Source organism: Eschrichtius robustus, chromosome X (genome assembly GCF_028021215.1).
Source record: "Eschrichtius robustus isolate mEscRob2 chromosome X, mEscRob2.pri, whole genome shotgun sequence".
NCBI lineage: Eukaryota > Metazoa > Chordata > Mammalia > Artiodactyla > Eschrichtiidae > Eschrichtius > Eschrichtius robustus.
This window is the reverse complement of record NC_090845.1, coordinates 2,944,238-2,966,069: the sequence shown is the minus strand read 5'-3', so window position 1 is coordinate 2,966,069 and position 21,832 is coordinate 2,944,238. Positions and strand designations below refer to the sequence as shown.

At 43.1% G+C, this 21,832-nt stretch overlaps 1 long non-coding RNA gene across 1 annotated transcript in view; it reads right to left on the bottom strand.

Annotated features, from left to right (window-relative positions):
* Positions 1 to 1,606: 1,606 nt before the first annotated feature.
* LOC137756697 (uncharacterized) overlaps positions 1,607 to 21,832 on the bottom strand; it is a 34,893-nt gene continuing 14,667 nt past the window's right edge. Inside the window, exons 2-3 of the long non-coding RNA XR_011072245.1 lie at positions 5,271 to 5,489; positions 1,607 to 2,082 (exon numbers count right to left, since the gene is read on the bottom strand). This is a non-coding gene — a long non-coding RNA (uncharacterized lncRNA). The remainder of the gene's footprint in view (positions 2,083 to 5,270; positions 5,490 to 21,832) is intronic.

Here is a 21,832-nt window from a genome sequence, read left to right as displayed (position 1 = left end):
TTACAATAGCCAGGACGTAGAAGCAACCTAAGTGTCCATTGACAGATGAATGGATAAAGAAGATGTGGTAGAAATACACAACAGGATACTTCTCAGCCATCAAAAAGAATGAAATAATGCCATTTGCAGCAACATGGATGGACCTAGAGATGATCATACTAAGTGAAGTCAGTCAGACAGAGAAAGACAAATACCATATGATATCACTTATATGTGGAATCTAAAATATGACACAAATGAACTTATCTACAAAACAGAAACAGACTCACAGACAGAGAGAACAGACTTGTGGTTGCCAAGGGGGAAGGAGTGGGGGAGGGATGGAGTGGGAGTTTGGGGTTAGCAGATGCAAACTAGTATATACAGGATGGATAAACAATAAGGACCTACTGTAGAGCACAGGGAACTACAGTCAATATCCTGTAATAAACAATAATGGGAAAGAATATAAAAAGAATATATATATATATATATATATATATATATATGTATAACTGAATCACTTTGCTGTACAGCAGAAATTAACACAACATTGTAAATCAACTATACTTCAATAAAAAAGAACATATTGGATTATGACAAGAAAAGAATTGTAGCTCTGTGTAGTGATGACAGAAGTTACCTACAGTTATCGTGGAGCCATTTCTCAGGTTATACATATACCAAGTCATTATGCTGGACACCTGAAAGTAACATAATGCTACATGTCAATTATACCTCAGTAAAGGGGAAAAAAAAATTGGATGCTCAGAAGTTTGACAGCAATGTCGAAATGAACTGACATCCTAAAAGAAGACATCTCATAGCAAATACATTAATTAGGGTTCTGCAAATGTTGGTGTTTCTCAATATCATCCACTTTTTAAAATATTAAAGTCTCTATGAACTTTAAAAGAAAATGTGCTTAGCACACAATGTCCTTCCATTTCATTAGGGCATATTGCACGCTGTTTTCTATATATGTTTTTAGAGATCTGTTTATAAAATTATTTTTTTCTAAGAATGACAAAATCTTTTGATAAACCAGAGTATTTATCTAAAATTATTGGGAACTCCTTAGCCAGTGTTCTTGATTTCCACAAACAAGCCAAATGTGGGTTTTAGTGATATGAAAGGGACTGATAAATATTGGGAAAACAGATGACAGCTTAATTACAAATAACGTCCAGAGTTGCTTAACCCAAAGTAGATTTACTTAGTTAGATGCTGACATTTTTTAAAAAACAGAAAATCACCAAGCAGCTTACAGGATCTGAGTAATGGTGTATTCAGTCAGCTGGGGCATGATAACGGATGGTAAAATTTAACATTTTCATGACTCTTCATGCAAATGGAGAAATCATTATTTTCAATATTCTTTTCCCATACCTACCAAAACTGATGCCATATTCTGCAACACCCAGCAAAACAGGATTGGTTTATGTTAGGCACATAGAACTATTACAAATATATAAAATAGTAATAAATGTTATCATTAAATTTATTTATAAATCTGAATTAAACTACTATTATTTACTAATGACCAAACATAAGAAGTTTTCCTTATTATTATTAAGCAGTGTACCAAACATTAAATTTATTATTATTATTATTATTATTCCGTATACAAAAGATAAGACGATCTATTATCATTGTTATTGTTAAGCAATGCTTATTATTGATTCCTCACTAAATGCCAAACATTATAATAAGCTCTTTACATGAAATATCTTGTGCTGGTTTCACAACAATCACATGAGTTTGTTATGTAGGCATAGCCAGAATCCAACTCCAGGGTTGGATTTGAAGGCCAGTTTTCCTAACCTTGACAGTCTGATGAAAACATAAACATTCAATTTTTTAAAATGCTGCTATTTATAACCACAGCCACCTTTGAAGAAGAGGGACGCTCCTTAAATAGAACTCTTGGCGTTCTTCTGGGTCTTAGGAGGGCCTGGATATGTGCCTTGTGGAGAGCAGGATGGATTTTCAGAATCAGTGAAGGAGAAGAACTTCAGGGGGCCAAAGGCTATTTACAAATGGATGCTTCAGCTGAGAGAAAAAGTGTTTGCATTTCTCCATTGTAAACTATCTCCACCTTCCCTGGAAGGCAGAAGAAAAGGAGTATTAAATTCAGTTTTGGCCTCAAAATACACAAATAAAGAGAAACAGAGAATAAAAGATGGATGGATGGATGGATGGATGGATTGACGGTGGATGAATGGATGGATGGATGGTTAGGTAGATGGATGGGTGGATGGATGGTGTGTGTGTGTGTGTGTGTGTGTGTGTAAAACAATGTGAATTTGTAGGAACAAGAATTATAGGAAATCTAAAAATCCCACTCTATTCCCTTATTTCTATTTCCCTTCTATTCCTCAGCATGTGCTGGAGCTATTACAAAACCAGATACATTTGGCTGAATCTGTTTTCATTGAGCCTTGTCTCTAAGTCATAAAAAGTAATCAACGGGAAACAGATCAAAACGCAGAACATTAGCAGGAAGGCCCAGAAGATGAAGCAAGCGCATCAGCCTTCAAATGACAGGCCCCAGGGAATCCAGAGCTGAGGCTACACAGGGTTGATCCAATCTTCACATCAGACTCTCTTCCTGCTTTGCAGCCTTTAACCGACAAGCAGAGATGATTCCATGCCATCTCTTAGCGACACGAGCCCAGACTGGCTTAGCTACGAACTGAGGGAGGTGGCATTCGTGTCCAAAACAGGCGCAGATTGTCTCTTTCGGGAAAAACATCCAGAGGGAATAAAGGGGGCGGGGGGGGGGGTCGCTGCGGGCTGGATGTACCGGCTCCCAGTAGCCGTGCAGAGCCCGGGAGCGGAGGGCTGCCTCCTGGGCAGGTCTGGGTGCTCGGCTGGCGGGCGTCTGGGCTGTGCCCAGGATGAGCTCGGGGATGGGCCCTCCTGCACGGGGCACCTGCAGGGAAAGTCTGTACCTCGCCGTCTTGCAACCTGCCCTTCCAGGCGGGCGTCCACCACACGGGGACAGTTGCAGTCACTGGAACACGATTCTTTGAATGGGAAACTGGCGTTCAAGATCATCCAGTTGGACTTCCACCCACAATCCTTAACTCACCCCAAAGAAGGGAAATGTCTAAGCCTGGATGACTGCTCCAATCATCTGGCCACGCTCAGTAAGGCAGGGAATCGTGGCTACCTTTCGGAGGCTTGGGGCTCTCCCATTTTTGTGCTCATTACCTTGAAATATTTCATTCCCCCACCCCTTCTGGGGATATAGGAAAAATGAACAGCTTGTAGGCCTTGCTCTGTTTTCTCAGTGTCTCTCTCAGACTCCCAGGCAAAGGCCCCCAGTGACCTTCACTGAAAAGCAAGGAATAAAATCATCTGATTGTGCCATACCTTCTTAGCCTATTTATCCCTGAGAAAAATGAAGTGAGACGGGCTTCCCTGGTGGCGCAGTGGTTGAGAATCTGCCTGCTAATGCAGGGGACACGGGTTCGAGCCCTGGTCTGGGAAGATCCCACGTGCCGCGGAGCCACAACTAGGCCCGTGAGCCACAACTGCTGAGCCTGCGCGTCTGGAGCCTGTGCTCCGCAACGAGAGAGGCCGCGATGGTGAGAGGCCCGCGCACCGCGATGAAGAGTGGCCCCCACTTGCTGCAACTAGAGAAAGCCCTCGCACAGAAACGAAGACCCAACACAGCCAAAAATAAAAAATATAAAAATAAATAAATAAATAAATAAGACCCGGCACAACAAAATAAATAAATAAATATTAAAAAAAAAATGAAGTGAAACATTTAGAACGATTGACCACGAGAAGCATGCTAACCACGAATCAGCATGAAAATCACGTGCATCACAAATTCACAAGCCAAGACCAATTCGTTACGTTTGGCAACGAGATGAGAAGAAAATAAGTGACTTACTAGTTATCTTTAGAGAGTCGTGGTAATTTTCTCCTATAGGGTCCATTATTAGTAATAATGAGTGATGTAATACATATTTGAATTTTTCTTCAGGAAGGAAGGAAGGGAGAGAGGGAGGGAGGGAGGAAGGAAGGAAGGAAGGAAGGAAGGAAGGAAGGAAGGAAGGAAGGAAGGGAGGAAGGGAGGAAGGATGGAAGGAAGGAAGGAACTGTTAAGTCCCATGGAATCAGCATGCAATTCTGAGTAAGGCTGTTATGAGCTGAACTGTGTCTTCCCGTAACCCCTCTGAGGATATATTTGGAGACAGGAACTTTAGGGAAGTAATTAAGGTTCACTGAGGGCATCAGGATGGCACCCTAACCTCACAGGGCTGTGCCCTTGTAAGGAGAGGAAGAGACACCACAGTTCCTTGTCTCTCTCTGTATGTCTCTCTCCCTCTCTGTCTACTGGCATGTGCAGAGAATTGGCAAGCTGAGGACACAGGGAGAAGATGGCCGTCCACACGCCAAGGCAAGGGGCCCCGGGAGAAACCAGCCCTGCCCACACCTCGATTTGGGATGTCCAGCCTCCAGGGCTGGGAAACAGTAATTTCTGTTACTGGAGCCCCCAACCCATGGTATTCTGTTATTGCAGCCCTACCTGACAAATATAAAGTGCCTCACCTGTTTGCATCTTTAAGACCAACCCCGACCCTTATACCCCTCACACATCATAAGCCCTTAGTAACGTTTTACCGAATTGAGATTTAAAAAAAAAAAAAAATTCCGTTCTCTGAAGTGCACACAAATCATTTGACAAAAAAAAATATAGGTTTAGAAAAAGTGAGAAAAGACAAAACTCAGGGACTTCCCTGGGGGCACAGTGTTTAAGAATCCGCCTGCCAATGCAGGGGACACGGGTTCGAGCCCTGGTCCGGGAAGATCCCACATGCCGCGGAGCAGCTAAGCCTGTGTGCCACAACTACTGAGCCTGCTGTCTGGAGCCCGTGAGCCGCAACTACTGAGCCCGCACACCTAGAGCCCATGCTCCGCAACAAGAGAAGCCACCGCAATGAGAAGCCTGCGCACCGCAACGAAGAGTAGCCCCCGCTCGCTGCAACTAGAGAAAGCCCGCGAGCAGCAACGAAGACCCAACGCAGCCAAAAATAAATAAATAAATTAAAAAAAAAAAAAAAAAAAAAAAGACAAAACTCCAAGCGGAGGTATTCAAGGGGGAATGAACGATTGGGATCACGTATTGGAGTTCTTTGTAGTGTCTGAAATGCGTGGTGCATTTATTCATTCCAGGGTTGTTGAGTGGAGGAGGTGCCATCCATCACATCCTGTGTCAGATTTCATTCCAGAAGTTCTCTGAATGCAACATTATTACTCTGCTCTGCCCTCACCCTAGGAGGTCTCACAGTCGGTTATAATCATGCGTTCATCTCTCTCCATCCTCACGTGCTGACCTCTCAGAGGACAAGAACGGGGTTTGTCCACACCGAGGGTTGACACACTCTTCCTGTGAAGGGCCAGATGGTAAATATGGGCCGCCACGGCGTGGGGTAACATGTACCTTGGTCTGGAAGGGTCTAGAAATGGATGCCCCGTGGACGGGTTTCCTCCTGCAGAACAAGAAAACTTGTGTGAGTTGTCGCATGAGCATATCATACTATCTCAGAAAAATAATTCCGTCTGCCACAGTCAGGGCGTGTGACGGTCCAAACAGAAACCCAGAGGAAGGCTGTGGTGAGCACACAGGTACAAGCCCCGCGCAGTCCTGGATGGGAGATTGATGAGGGCGATAAGGAGAGAAAGGTTCCAGTTTGAAGGACCTGATAAGAGCACAGTCAACAGGATGTGGTGACAGACCGCATTTGGAAAAAAGAGAAGAAAGGCAGAGATAACGTCTGAATTAGGGCCCAGCAGGATTGAACAGAAACGTGTATATATATTTTTTTTTAATATTGAGAAAGGGAACCACCAGCTTGGGTGATGGCGGCAAAATGTGGTAGCAATGAATTCACCTGTTATTATTTTTACTCTAGAAAATCAGTTTTCAACCCTGAGCCTTTACAAGGAAGTAATAAGAATTAACAAATCTTTCAATTATCACTTTAAAATCATGTTCATATTCATATTCAAAGCACATGTACTTGCTTTAATAGTCAAGATGCTCACATTTCGCCAAAACCAGATAAGATGCTTTCTGTTGGTGATTGGTTCAGTTGGGGGTTATTTTATAAATACACAAAAAGAATGAGAACGTACACTTCTACAATGAACAAATAATTATTTTCATTTTAAAAAGGGCAAGATACTTTTAGACTAGCTTTGCATACATGAAGTCTAGTTGACGTCTTTCCTAGAGAAAGATTAAGGTCAACATATTGGAAATATGTCCTGTCATGTATGGGATATATTGCTTAGTAAAACGAGAGAGAAGGAGAGAAAAAAAGCTGGTTCTCAACCTATTCTACCACTAATTGTGACTTTGAGGTTTTTTTCCTCCATGCATATTTCTCTATTTCTGGTCTCTTCTGGGTCTGAAATTCTGATTGACTTGCTGCAGTTACAAAACCACCGATAAATTCTCACCACAGAGTGTAAATAAACCAGTCTATAGAATTATTTTCTTTTCCTTTCACGCATGCATGAGTATATAATATTTTGCAGAGTTAACAAATAATAATATGAATACGCATATGCAATGCAGCATAAAGCAAGACACACATCCCATGTGTTATAAGCTTCTTGTGTGTCCCTCCAAAGCCCTCACGGTTAAAATATCCTGAATGTATGTTCCTCATTAATTTGTTTTTGTTTTTGGCCACACCACGAGGTTTGCGAGATCTTAGTTCCCCAACCAGGGATTGAACCCAGGCCCTCAGCAGCGAAAGCACCAAGTCCTAACTGCTGGACAGCCAGGAAATTCCCCCTCATTATTTTGTTTTATGAGTAGTTTTGTCATGGGTCTCATCTCTAAACTGTAAATTATGTTGTTTGCCTGTTTTTTTTTTAAAATTAATTTATTTATTTTTATATTTATTTTTGGCTGTGTTGGGTCTTCGTTTCTGTGCGAGGGCTTTCTCTAGTTGCGGCAAGCGGGGGCCACTCTTCATCGCGGTGTGCGGGCCTCTCACTATCGCGGCCTCTCTTGCTGCGGAGCACAGGCTCCAGACGCGCAGGCTCAGTAGTTGTGGCTCACGGGCCTAGTTGCTCCGCGGCATGTGGGATCTTCCCAGACCAGGGCTTGAACCCGTGTCCCCTGCATTAGCAGGCAGATTCTCAACCACTGCGCCACCAGGGAAGCCCTGTTTGCCTGTTTTTGATCTTTATATAAATGGTATTGGGTTACATGTCTTCTCCTCCAACATGCCTATTTCCTTCAACACTGTTTCTGAGAATTATGTTGTTGATTTACTTAGCTGTGTTTTATTCATTTTCTTTGCCGTATATTATTCCACCATCTGAATATCACGTGGTTTACTTACTTCTTTTTTCCCTCTCGATAACCATTTGGAGGGCTTCCCGTCTTTTTTTCCTAGTACACATTTCTAAAAGTCTTTCCAGGGTAAGTAATTTGTGGAATTACTGAGTCATATGCATTTCCTCATCTTTAGTTAGTCATGCCACGTGGTTTTTCCAAGTAGCCGTAGCACATCTACAGGCAGAGTATGAGTATTCCCATGTCTGTGCTCAGCTTTTGCTACTGTTGTTACCAAACCACACTTGGGTCCCCTCACCCACGTGAAGTAAAACCAATCTACTGACACTGGATTGTGGTGAAGGAAAGTGCAGTGCTTATTGCAGGCATCAAGCAAGGAGTCCAGGCAGTTAGTACTCAAAAGACCTGAACTCCCTGATGGCTTTCAGGGGAGGGTTTTTAAAGACAGAGTGAGGGAGGGGGTCTGTGGGTATGTGGTCAGCTCGTGGACCTTCTTCTGATTGGTTGGTGGTGAGGTCATCAGCAGTCCACATCTTCAACCTTCTGGTTCCAACTGGTCTGGGGTGACCATGCTGGTGGGCAGCATGCAGTTAACTTCTCCCACCTGCTGGGGTTTCAGTATCTGCAAAACAGCTCAAAGGACATGGCTCAGAACATGATCTATAGCCCTTGAGGAGGAACTAAAGGTCCTTGACTTTGTTTAATGGCCAAACTATTATTATTTTGTCTTGCTTGACTGTTTTCTTTTCTTTCTGCATTTTCTCACTTCTCTGATTAAATGTATTCTTTGACTAAAGTTTTTCTACAGACAAAAGGCAGGTGGAGGACATGGGGCAGGAGGAGGCGGGGGAGACCTGTCTGGGAAGGCCCCATAGGGTCCCGCTTGGTTACACTGTGAGATACCAGTTCTGGTTTTAATTTTATATCCCTGATGACCGCTGAGTGAGCTGCTTCCCTTTGTTTAATTTGTAACTTAGATTTCCTTTTCTTTGAAATGCCTGTTGGAGTCTTTCACCCGTTTTTCTATAATCATGTGGTCTTCTCAAGTGGATGTGTAGGAGTTCTTTATGTATTATGAATACTAATCTTCTGTGGATTATTTATAGCAAATATGTTCCCCCAATCTGTGTCTTGCCTGGTCACTCCTTTATAGGAGTCGTGAGGCAAAGAAGTTCTTCGTTTTCATGTCATTGAATGCATCAGTCTTTTCCTTTCTGAGTTTCTGCTGATTGTCTCTTGGTTAAAAAATTCTTTCTTCCACAAGGTCATAAATATATTTGCTTAAAACTCTAAAGAGTCTTAAGGTTTCACCTTTTAAACCTAACTGCTTAATCTTGAATCCTTTGGTTTTTTTTTTTTTTTTTTTTTTTGAAGCATTGTTGCTTTACTTGAAACTTTTGATTTTGAAGTATGGCTTGGTCCTTATGGAGAACGAGTGGTCCCAGCGCCATATTGATTAGGTCATGGTTTACCCATGGATTTGTCACACACCACCATGCCTTCCATTGACTGTTTTCAATCCCAGCACCCAGGCACCACTGCATTCCTACTATTGCATCCTTAAAGATAACTTGTCATCTGCAAGAATAATCTCCCCCCCCCTTGTTTTTCTTCTTCAAATTTATTTTAGCAATATTGGCTATTTGTATATCAGTTTTAAAGTCAGGTAGTCAAGCTTTTGAAAAAAATTTTGCTGTAACTATGAGAGAGAGAGAGAGACTGCTTGCATCTTTATGCTACCAAATTTTTCAGACTTTCAATATGATACGTTTCTTAAGTTGTATTCTTCAGCTATGTCTGTCAACAGGACATTAAATCTCTGCAATTTTCTTCATTTGTTCATGTGTTTCTTTTGGTAGAACAATCCAAAAGACTTTATTTTTTCTTGTTATTATAAATGGTTTATTTTTTTCATATTATGAAATACTCTTGTTCCAGTGTATTGAAAGGAAATTGACTTTGCTTCATGATTTTATAAATGGCAATTTGCTAAACTCATTAATTCTGTGTTTTATCTAGAAACTTGTTTGTTTCTTTTCTTCTGTATACACGCAGAAAATACCATCTGCAAATGATATGATTCTCCTTCTTTCCAGTTCTTGTACTTTATTTTTTTCTTGTTCTGGTCTGATTGTACTGGCTAGAACCTGCAAGACAGTGTTGAATAGAAAGGATGTTATCCCTGAATTGTTCCTGATTTTGAGGAGACCACTTTCAAAGTTTCACTATTTGGTATTATGTGCAATCAGTTGTTTTGTAGAAAGCCTTTATTCGATTAAGGAAGTTTTTACTTATTCCTGTTTTGTTAAATCAGGAATGGATGCTCAATTTTATCCAAGTTATTTTCTGCATCAGTTGATATAAGAAGGGCTTGTTTTTACTTCATTTTGTTCTTTCCTTTAATCTGTTCACATTTAATGTGCAATATAAAACAAACTCACTTAATGGCTTACCTAACTTGTTTTGCCAACACTTTGCTTTGAAATTTGCAATTTTTACTCACAAAGAGTGAGATTGATCTGTGATTTTCTTTCCCATGCTTTCTTAAGTTTTGGCATAGAAATATTACTGGTTTCATAAAATACATTGAAGATGTTGCTTGTTTTTCTATTGTCTGGAGTAGTTTAGATAATACTGGAATTTTCGACTACTTGGTAAAACTACCTGAGCCGAGTATTTTCTCAGTGGGAAGCTTTTTAACTACTGATTCGATTTATTAAATTTCTATAATACTTTTCAGCTCTTACATAGGTACTTGAGTCAGTTTTGGTAAAAAAAAAATACCAAATTCATAGAACAGTGTGAATGCCTCTATTGTGTCCAAGTTTTTAAATGTACGGGGAAAACGTTATTAAAAATGTTATCTTCTTGGATTTTTTGTTATTGTTATTGTTATAAACACTGCTGCATCTTAAGTTGTATCTGCTTTTTATTATTCATTGGCACATTCTATTTTCTTTTTATGTTCATTCTTACCAGAATTTTGCTGATTCTACTATTTCTATTTCAGTGTACTTTTAGCTATATTACAAATTAAAATTTAAATTAAAATAATTGAATGTGTTAAATGTAAATTTTTATTTTGAATTGGGAGATGGGGATTGACGTATATACACTAATATGTATAAGATAGATAACCAATAAGAACCTGTTGTATAAAAAATAAAATAAAATTTAAAAAAAAAATTTTTTTTTGGCATGTGGCCCGGCTTACGGGATCTTAGATTCCCGACCATGGATCGAACCTGTGCCCCCTGCAGTGGAAGCATGGGTGCTAATCCCTGGACCACCAGGGAATTCCAAATGTAAATTTTTAAATAAAACTAATTTTACCAAAATTCAATTTTAACTTAAAATGGATTTAATTAAAAAGTTTTAAATGCTTTTAATTTTGACTACGTGGATCTTCTGTTTCTTTTCTTTCTTTCTTTCTTTTTTAATGTAATGAGCCCTGCTGTTTTCCTTTTCTTTCCTTCCTCTTTCCTTTGTGGTGTTCTGCTGTACTCTTTCTAACCTCCCAGGTCGGCCACTGTGCTCTTTTAATCTGGTGCCGTCTCTCCTTTCCTGGCACAAACACTGTACCTTTCAATGTAACCTCTGTGCATCCCACAGCATCTAAACTGTTGACAAGAGTACCAAGTAGCCCCAAATGGAACTTGCCAATGTCTTCTCAGGAAATGGAGATTGTCTATGTAAATATAAGGGCGCAGTCGAGTTTCAAAAATAAACATTTGCCCCATGTGAAGGTCACTCTGTTCTACCTTCTCCGCAGTGAATTTGGAAAGAACGGACACTTTGTTACGCTTTTAGCAAAGCATCCCTGTCCGGGGGCTGGAAGCAGCGACAAGATTCCCTGAGCCCCTTAGGGGAGACTTCTGTCCTTGGAACAAAAGAAGTAGGCAGATGGATTCCCCGTGCCTTTAGCCTGTGCTAAAAGCATCTGTGACCGCATGACTGGGTGACCCAAAATAGCACAAACGAGACCGTGTGGGAAAGCACAAAAGGGAATTAGCCTTCGTGCCTGTGTCTTTGCACGTAGATTAGATGATTCATGGAAGATGCTTTATGCACCCCACCTGATCTTCTGGGTGGAAGAGATGGGCACTTGCTTTGTGCTGGTTTTGAAGAGGGAGGGTCACGTAGGTGGCCCCTCCCAAGCTCCCTTGCGTCTTTTCTTTTAAAAAAATTTTTTTAAATTGAGGTATATTTGATGTACCATATTATGTTTCAGGTGTACAATATAATGATTCACAATTTTTACAGATTATACTTCATTTATTGTTATTATAAAATATTGACTGTATTCTCTGTGCTGTACAACATACCCTTTTACCTTATTTATTTTATTTTATTTTTGGCTGTGCCGCACGGCATGTGGGATCTTAGTTCCCTCACCAGGGATAGAACCTGTGCCCCCTGAAGTGGAAGCACGGAGTCTTAACCACTGGCCCGCCAGGGAAGTCCCAGGGCTTATTTATTTTATACACAGTGGTTTGTATCTCTTACTCCCCTCCCCCTATCTTGCCCCTCCCCCTTCCCTCTCCCCACTGGGAAGTTCTCTAGATCTGTGAGTCTGCTTCTGTTTTTGTTAGAGTCACTACTTTGTTGTATTTTGTAAGTTCGACATGTAAGTGATATCATACAGTATTTGTGTCTCTCTGGCTTATTTCATTAAGCATCATACCCTCCAGGTCCATCCCTGGTGCTGTATCCCTTGCGTCTTTTCGGTGATGCTGGGGGAAGGGGGTCCTCTTACCTGGTGTGCTTCCCCAGGCAGGACACAGGGGGAGGATTAACTGGCCTGGCTGAGTATCATCTTTGTGTGCTGATCACCATCTTCCTTTAAAATGTTGTTCATCACGCATTTCTTTTCTGCATTTGCCTTGATCTTTTTAAGCATCGCATTAAAATAGCGCGGCTCCTGAGGTGGCCATGGGGACTGACTGCTACTGCATCACGTAGAATCGTGCCAGGAATCGGGTTTTCTTTTCGTTTAGAAAGCGCACCATGTGTTGTATTTTTCATGACCCTTGAACCCAGCCTTGCATCCCTAATTGCCACTTGGCCAACACTGCTTGAAGTCTTGCTAACGCTAATATCACATTTACAAACGCATTCCCAGGCCTGATTCATGACATAGCATATACACGTCAATCTGTACTTTCTTCTCAGGTATTTTCTTTAAGTTTCTTGTTCCTTTTTTCATTATTATTATTATCTTTTTTATCTTTTGGCCGCTCCGCATGGCACGTGGGATCTTAATTTCCCCACCAGGGATGGAACCCTCACCCCCTGCCTTGGCAGTGTGGAGTCTTAACCACCGGACCACCAGGGAAGTCCCTTCTTGTCCCTTTTAGTTCAGTTAAAACAAAAGAAACCATCTGTAAATGCCGTGAACTGTAAACTGTAAAATGTTCTGACCTGCTGGAAGAGTTTAATTTCAATAAGTACACAAAATATAAATAAAAGTTTAATATTATTTCCCTTTTAAAAAACACATGGATTGTCATTACTGAGTTTTGAGCGCTCTTGTGGGCTCAATTACACCCCCAACCTCCCCCAAAGATACCCTGAAATCCTAACCCCAGTATCTCAGAATGGGACCTTACTTGGAAATAGGGTCTTGGCAGGTAGAATCAAGTTAACGTGAGGTCCTAGTGGAGTGGGAGGGGGCCCTCTCTTAATAGAGCTGGTGTTTTCATGACCAGATGGTCCAGTGGAGACACAGAGACACAGGGAAAAAACCATGGGATGATGGACACAGAGAGAGAAACGATGCAGCCACAAGCCAAGGAACTCCCAGGAGTGCTGGTAAACCACGAGAAGCCGGGGGCAGACAAGAAAGGAACCCTACCCCCCGCCAAGAGCATTCAGAGAGCACCTGCCAGGCCAGACTTCTGGCCTCTAGAACTGTGAAAGAATTACGTTTTTTTCCCCTTTAAGCCACCCCAGTGGGTGATGCGTCCTCCCTGCAGCCCTAGGAAACTCACTGAAAGATGCCGGACACCAAAAGTCACAGAGCGCATGATGGCATTTGTATGGAATGTCCAGAATGAGCAAAGCCGTAGAGACTGAAATCACATTGATGGGCCTCAGGGGCTGCAGGAGGGGAATGGAGAGTGACTGCTTGATGGGTACGAGGTCTCTTTTTGGGGTGGTGAAACGGGGGGTGCACAACATTGTGTGTGTACTAACTGCCCCTGAATTGTATGCTTTATGATGGTTAAAACAGCAAGTGGGAAAACTTGTGGGTGCTGTCAGAATCTCTCTCTGTGTCTCTGTGTCTCTCTCTCCCTCTCCCTCTTTCTCCCCCTCCACAAATTGTGACAACCAAATATGTCTCCGGACACGTTGCCAAGTGTCCCCTGGGGGTGGAGGGAAAAGGTCAGCCCCAGGTGACAATCACTGGTCTAACGTCTAGTAACCACGACAAGGAGTTCTCCCCTCTCGACAGCTGCACTCACCCACCTGTCTGCCTCATCCATCATTTCACTGATTTTTCACATCGATTGCGTTGTAACGGCCGGCTTTTTCTTTTCTGTCTATTCTGTTATTCTTTCCCTGCTGCCCGAGCACTGCATCTTTCAAGGTTCAACTGTTCATGCACTTGTCTAGTTTCTGCAACGTAACTTCTTTTTTCTATTCACCCAAAACACACATACAAGAGACCAAAATGCTGCCCCTACCGTGGCACAAGCTGGCTGGGGGCGCTTGCTGTATTCACTCCACTCTTTTTCCACCATGAGGAGTCTGGAACCCGGCACAAGGCCTCTCGGATTCAGGACAGCGACCCCAGGCTTCCTTGCAGCTGGAGTGGCATAGGATGGCCGTTGGTTGGGCATAAGGAAAGCAAGAAGCACCCAGGGGCAGCTCCCATGAGCCTCTTCAGAAGAGCTGGGTGTCTGTCACATTCTTCTTTGACATCTCCAGCCTCCCTCTGAGAAGCCAGATGCCGTCCTGGGCTGTCAGGATAAAGACCAGCCTCCAAGCGGGCAGAGCACCTCACGGGCATTGGGCTGCCTCCCGGTGGACTTTCTCTTTCCTAGGAAGAGAAAATATCCATCTCTTCTGCATCACTGTGCCCTGGGGTTTCTGTTCCTTGCAGAGGAAATGAATCCTACCCAAGGTGGAACCCACATCTATTTTACACTTGGCTGGCATTGCTGAGACTGCGTGGCCCTGTTCAGGGTCAGGTGGTGAAAAAGCAGGTGACCGTGAAGACACCATCAAATCTATAAAGGCGAGAAGAGTGACGGGTGGATAATAAATGTCCCTGCTCTTTGGTGAGTCACCTGATGCCCCAGGCTGACCCCCCCGGCCCACCCTGCTTCCCTCTCAGACTTTATCTGGACCACTGTGGGTCTCAGCGTTGGATACAGTTACAATCACTCGGGGAGGTTTAAATTGTTCTAATGCTCAGGGTGCCCTCCAGAGACCTGGGGTTCATTGATCCAGGTGCGTAGACGGGGTTGAGAGTCAGCACAAATTTGCTGTGTCCTTCCTTGTTCCTTCCTCCTCATTCACGCCTGCCAGCACTGTGCCAAAAGAGGGAGAGCCGCTATACATGTGACACCATCTGTTCTGAAAGATGCTCACACGCATTTGCTTAACGTAAGTGGCAGGGTGAGAAATGAAGACATCTGTACACACACGTTCAGAGCACTATTCACAACCACCAGAAGGTGGAAACCACCCAAGTGTCCATGGATGCTTGGATGGATGGATGGATGGAGGGAGGGAGGGAGGGAGGGAGGGATAAACAGAAGAGGATCCATCCACGCAGTGGAATATCACACAGCCATGAAAAGGAGTGAGGCTCTGACCCAGGCTACAGTGTGCATGAACCTTGAACATGTTATGCTCAGTGAAAGAAGCCGGACGCAGAAGGACACACAGTGTGATTCCATTGATAGGAAACGTCCAGAACAGGTAAATCCAGAGAGACAGAAAGTGGGTTAGTGTTTACCAGGGAGGGAGGGGGTGAGGACCGACTGTTAATGGGGACGGGCTTTCTATTTGAGGTGATGAAAATGTTCTGAAATTAAATAGAGGTGTTGGTTGCACAACTCTGTGAATGTACTGGAAGGCATCACATTGTACACTCTGGGTGAATTGAAAGCTATGTGAATAGTATCTCCCAAAGCTGTTAAAAATGCAAAGCGCTAGAACTTTTTTTCCTTCCCATCCGCAGACCATAACTAAAATTAAAATGATACAAAATAATAAAATACAAATAGTGAATTCTGGTGGTTTCACCTATGTCCTTTCTCAGTTTTGTTTGTATTTCAACTGGGACCGTCTGGAAGATGTTGGAATCCCAAGAGTCCCCACAAAGAAGGTCATTTCAGGCACCATGCAAGGGCAATATTTTTTTTCCTAACACCTCAGCCCAATTCAAGCCTGACACCATCATGAGACATTTGCCCAGCTGGATTAGATCTCCTGGTTTTTACTTATTGCAACACTTCATACCCCAATAATAATTCCATCTGATCATTGGTTGACAAAATGTTTTCACATATATCGTTTAAGCCTCAAAACATTTCTGCGAAAGACGTCTCATTCCTAATGTTTCCAAGGAATAAACAATTTAAACCCTTGAACTTGGAAAATGTAATTATTTTCCAATTTAGTATTCTCATCATACAACTTGGCTTACAGCAAATAATATTCATTTAATCATAAAAAAAGAGTTGGGATGACTCTTCACTTCTCTTTGTGACAAACACACCTCAGACTTTATTTAATAAAGGGTACCTAGAGTAAAACAAAGCAAAACAAAAGCCACCTTTTTTTTTTTTTCAAACCACGGCGACAACATTATAATTACTAATGCAAACACACACACACACACACACACACACTCCTTTCCTTGCAAAGAATGTGCTCCTATTAGCTGGAAAACTTCTGATTATATATAATTATATAGTAATTAGGCTTGTAATGGCACTTTTATCATGCATTGGGTTAGATGGTTAGCATAATTATGGCAACTGTTTCGATCTGTATTAAAACCACGTAATTGTTTGGCGGGGCTGGGCGACACAGAACAGAGCTCATGCTCCCTGGAAAACATAGATGCTAAATAACTCCTCCCCCGTGTCCATTGAAAGTTCACTTCAAACATGGCTGTTTCAGAAAAAGCAACTGTTTAAAAAGCATTGAAATGTAGCTCAGAGTCGCCTTTCCTGGTAAAGCATAGAATGAGAAAGAACCAAACTGGCAGATGCAAAAGAGTTTTGCATGAGTGTTTTTAATGTTTGGTTGGTTGGAAAAAGGCAAACTGTCAATATTTCAGAGGTTTGACTTGATTGAAGGCTATTTGAAGAAAGCCTGTATTATTCATGTATTTTATTCTTTAGCAGAAAGGGAATGTTTCAGATACACTTTGTGTTCCCTTGTTAGGAAATACATTGAAAATCATGAGTGTGGTGGGTAGAATCCTAAGATGGGCCCAGTTGTGGGTTCAGTGGGTCCAAAATTTATGTCTACCCAGAACCTGCAAATAGGAATTCATTTGGAAATAGGGTCTCTCTGCAGACGTGATGAAATGAAGGGTCTGAGATGAGGTCCTCCTGGATGAAGTGGCCCTACATCCAATGACAGGGTCCTTCTAAGACACGGAAGAGGAGAGACACAGTCACAGAGGAGAAGCGCCGTGAAGACAGAGGCAGAGACGGGAGGGACACGGCCACGAGCCCAGGGACGGCTGGAGCCCCCAGAAGCTGGAAGAGGCGGGAAGGACCCTCCCCTGGAGCCTCTGGAGGGAGCGCGGCCCTGGGACACCCTGACCTCTGACGTCTGGTCCCCAGGACTGACAGAGGATAAATTTCTGTTGTTTTAAGGCATCTGGTTCTGGTCATTTGTGAAGGCAGCCCTAGGACATCTCATACCGTGGCACCCCTGGCCTCTAATTATAACAATCAAAAACACCTGCAGGCATTGCCAATGGTTCCCCCCAGGAGGCAGGATGACCCCTGGTTGAGAAGCCCGACTCTAAGCCTACGACAGTCCAGGTTTGAGTCCAACAGAAATGAGCTCCACCTTTTCTGCCAAGAAGCAGAAGCCTCACTGAGTCCCACTGGCCTGGACGGCGTCCCCTGCCCTCAACGCGAGCTGACCCGAGGAAGGAATGAGACTCTGCGTGACCCCAGGACTTGGTGTCCAGCCCACGGCCAACACCGGGGAGGGGTGGGTGCGCTCCAGCGTCTTCCAGACTGTCAGGTGTTTCGCCCGTCCGATATCCAACCCCAGGATGCTGCTCTAGAAGAAGGGCCCCATCCTCCGCAGGGATTCAGCTGGTGAAGCTTGGGGGTCTCCGTGAAGAAGCAGCCTTCTCCTCTTAGCCTGGCGCGTGCTTGGGAATCTCCCAGAAGGCGCGTTCAACACAGCCGCACCCCCAGAGCTTTCCGTTCGTCGCATCTGGGATGGACCCCAGATTCTGCAGGTCCAGAAAGTCCCCAGGTGATGCAGCGTTGCTGGTCCTGGCTGGCTTTGAGGACCACTGATTATCGGAAGAGGGAAGTTCTGTGTGGGATTCATCACTGAAAGGAATGTGCAGTCTTTCAGCGAGAAACCAAAGCTGAAGCCAGGACATGGAAGCAACCTAAGTGTCCATCGAGAGATGAACGGATAAAGAAGATGGGGCACATGTATACAATGGAACACTACTCAGCCATAAAAAAGAAACGAAACTGAGTTATTTGTAGTGAGGTGGATGGACCTAGAGTCTGTCATATAGAGTGAAGTAAGTCAGAAAGAGAAAAACAAATACCGTATGCTAACACATACATATGGAATCTAAAAAAAAAAAAATGGTTCTGAAGAACCTAGGGGCAGGACAGGAATAAAGACGCAGATGTTGAGAATGGACTTGAGGACACGGGGAGGGGGAAGGGTAAGCTGAGACGAAGTCCCAGCCCCCTGATTTCCAGGGAGAGGAGAGGGGCTGGAGGTTGAATCAATCATCAATGGCCAATGAGTTCATCAGCCGTGCTTAAGTAGTGAAGCCTCCCTAAAGACCCAGAAGGATGGAATTCAGAGAGCTTCCAAGTTGGGAAGCAAGATCACTTCCACGTGACATGATGCCAGACCCCAAACTCCACAGGGACAGAAGCTCCTTTGTTTGGGACCTCTCCATCTGGCTGTGAATTTGTACCTTTTAATATCCTTTGTCACAAACCGGTACTCTAGAGAATAAACGGGTTTCCTGAATTCTGTGAACCACTCTAGCAAATTAATAGAATCCCAGAAGGAGGTGGTGGGAAACTTCCATTTATAGGTGGTCGCTCAGAAACACAGGTGACACCCGGGATTTGACACTGGCATCTGAAGTGGAGGAAGTCTTGCGGGACTTGAGCCCTTCACCTGTGGGGTCCGACCTTTTCTCCAGGTAGATGTGTCGGAATTGAGTTGTAGGACACCCAACTGGTGTGCAAGCATTGATGTGGGGAACCCTCCCCCAACACACACGTACACCTTGGAATTGGTACTAGAATCATTTTTATTGCACAGGAACTATTCCTGCACCATTGTATTGGGTTCAAACATGTTACTGGCCAATGCATCAGTAACAGGTGACCAAAGTGTGGGCTGTAAATGCGGCAGCCTCATTTGTTTAATCTTCTTAGCTCCCATTCTCTGCCAGAGGAGTAGGACACCCCAAGTATCCGCTGCCCCTTGGCCTGCACCCCAGCATGAAGACACGTGGGGAAGATAGTCACCCAACCAGTAACTTGGGATCCAGCCGAGTAGAACCCAAGTCAGTCCCGCTAAGATCAGTGTTTACGATTTCCAGTTCGTTTGTGTATCGTCCTCAGGTCTCGAGTCGTGATTCACAACCCCGGGGGTTATTTTGCCTCCCCAGGGACACTTGGCAATGTCTGGAGACATTTTGGCTGTGACAGCTATAGGGGAGGGGGAGCTCCTGGCACGTGGTGGGTGGAGACCAGAGAAGCTGCCCGACACCCCACAGGGCGCAGGACGCCCCTCATCACAGAGTCACGCAGCCCCAAACGTCAGTGGCACTGAGGCTAGAAGACAGTGATTTCCCACACAGTAAAATGAGTGTCCTTTGTGGGGAAGTGAACCACGTGCGATTTCTGTGTGCTCACGTCTCGTCTCTTGAGTAACTGCTGTGTTTTAGATCTTCTTGTCCAGAGATAAAATGTTTGTGCAATTTTCTCCATCGCTGGCCAGAGGACAAAGACAACATTTGAATCATAAAACGCCTTTCAAATGGACCGTACCAAAAAATACTTAAAATTTTAATCCTTAAGGATGTACACTTTAGACTTTTTTTTTTTTTTTTTGGCTTGATTCGTTTGAAGCATGTTATTCCACTCCAATATCCAAACCGTATTTTAGGAAGTGCATTTGGGTTTGCAAATGTGTTTTTGTAATACGGATAAGTGCCTCTGGAATAGAGCTCACGATGGTATTTCTCTAGCTAAAAAAAAAAAAAACAGAAGATCAGACCTCTTATTAGAATCAGAGGGTATTTCAGAAGCGATTGAAGGAGCACGGCAGTCCCAGAAATCTCGGGAAAATTGAGAGGATGAAAGCTAAACGCAGCATTAAAACTACAACGTGTTTCAATTCCATCTTAAATCAAGGAAGGAGTATTCATTCTACCTGCTGATTCTATGCTTAGGAAAACACACCTCACCCGTGTCTTCGTAAAAGTTTACTTAAATAGTACACACGTAACGATAGATTGTTTTATATTTTTTAAATCCTTTATTACAATAATCAACATAACTTATGTCTGAGTCTTCTTCCTTTTAAAAACTATGTTTAAACAAAACGTTAAATGAATATAGGCGGCGACATCTCTTTGTTCATAGAAGTTGGGGGTGCTTTTTTCATTTGGGTTTTTTTTTTTTTTTTTTTTTTTTGGTCCGGGTGTTAAAAGGACCTCCAGGTCAATAAAAGACAGATGAGTGAGATTCCTGACCCCAGATTTTCCCGTCTGAGTCACTGAGATAAGCAATAACGTTTGGAAGAGTGAGGTCTGCTGACGTAAACCCTCTCAACCCCCAGGAACTGGACAGACTCTCCCAGTGAAGTCTGATTAGACAGACAAGATCAAAATTCCACGGGATGAACACAGTTTTTCCCCTCTAAGCCCAAACTGCTCAATTTAAAACAAACACACACGAGCAAAAGAATATGGATGTGTCCACAGATGCCTTAGGGGTGATCAGCTCAAACATTTAAAAATACCTAAAATTTCAGCATCAGCGTCTAAATATTTTCTTAAGAGTAATCATTACCTGGCTTCAGCCTAATTTTAAGCTGTTCTTTTTTTTTTAAAATGGTAATTTAGCCTTTATTTATTTATTTATTTTTTGATGTGGACCATTTTTAAAGTCTTTATTGAATTTGTCACACCATTGCTGCTGCTTTATGTTTTGTTTTTTTGGCCCCGCGGCATGTGGGATCTTAGCTCCCTGACCAGGGATTGAACCTGCACCCCCTGCATTGGAAGGCAAAGTCTTAACCACTGGACAGCCAGGGAAGTCCCTAAGCTGTTCTTTTATACAAAGTAATTTCACCACTGAGGCAAGATTTGTTGGGAAGGAGTTGTTACGTCGGAAAGAGGGCTCTTTAGATTTTGAAGCTGCAATTTCCAGAGAAAAGCTGCATTTGGTGATGCTTTCTCAAAGATGCGTTCTAGTTTTTGCACTAGCCTGGTGACATTTTAGGGAATTAAGGAAATGAGCTTAAGAGAGCTTTAGAAGTATCAAGCTAATGTTTCTTCAACTTCTCTGAGAAAGCTTTGCAAATGCGAGTAATTCCCACATATGCAGTGTTGGGATTATGCTACCCAAGTAGCTGCAAACAAAAATAGGTCTAAAAAAAAAAAAGCTCCTTATGCTTATAGAGCCTTTACAACTTAAAAAAATACAAACGCAACAATTTGTTTGTTTGTTTGTTTGTTTGTTTTGGTCACTGTGATTTCCGCATTGGATTTCTTGCTGCACTGTTTTCTATACAAATATCATTTCAGCTTCCCTGAATGGAGTTTCTTTCAAACTGGAGAGTTTCACAAAGCATGTGGAACTTGCTTCCCCCAACGCTGTCATGATAAATTGCTTGAGTATTATTGTCATGGAACAGATACCAGGAAAGTAGCTAAGTTTGTAGAATTATTATTTAAGATTAAATGGAGACTGGGCTTCCCTGGTGGTGCAAGTGGTTAAGAGTCCGCCTGCCAATGCAGGGGACAGGGGTTCGAGCCCTGGTCCGGGAAGATCCCACATGCCGCGGAGCAGCTAAGCCCATGCACCACAACTACTGAGCCTGTGCTCTAGAGCCCGCGAGCCGCAACTACTGAAGCCCGCGCGCCTAGAGCCCGTGCTCCACAACAAGAGAAGCCACTGCAATGAGAAGCCGCGCACCATAACGAAGACCCAACACAACCAAAAATAAGAACAAATAAATTAATTAATTTAAAAAAAAAGATTAAATGGAGACAAATCAATTTTAGGGGTGTTTTCTGTAAATGAAAATTGTAGC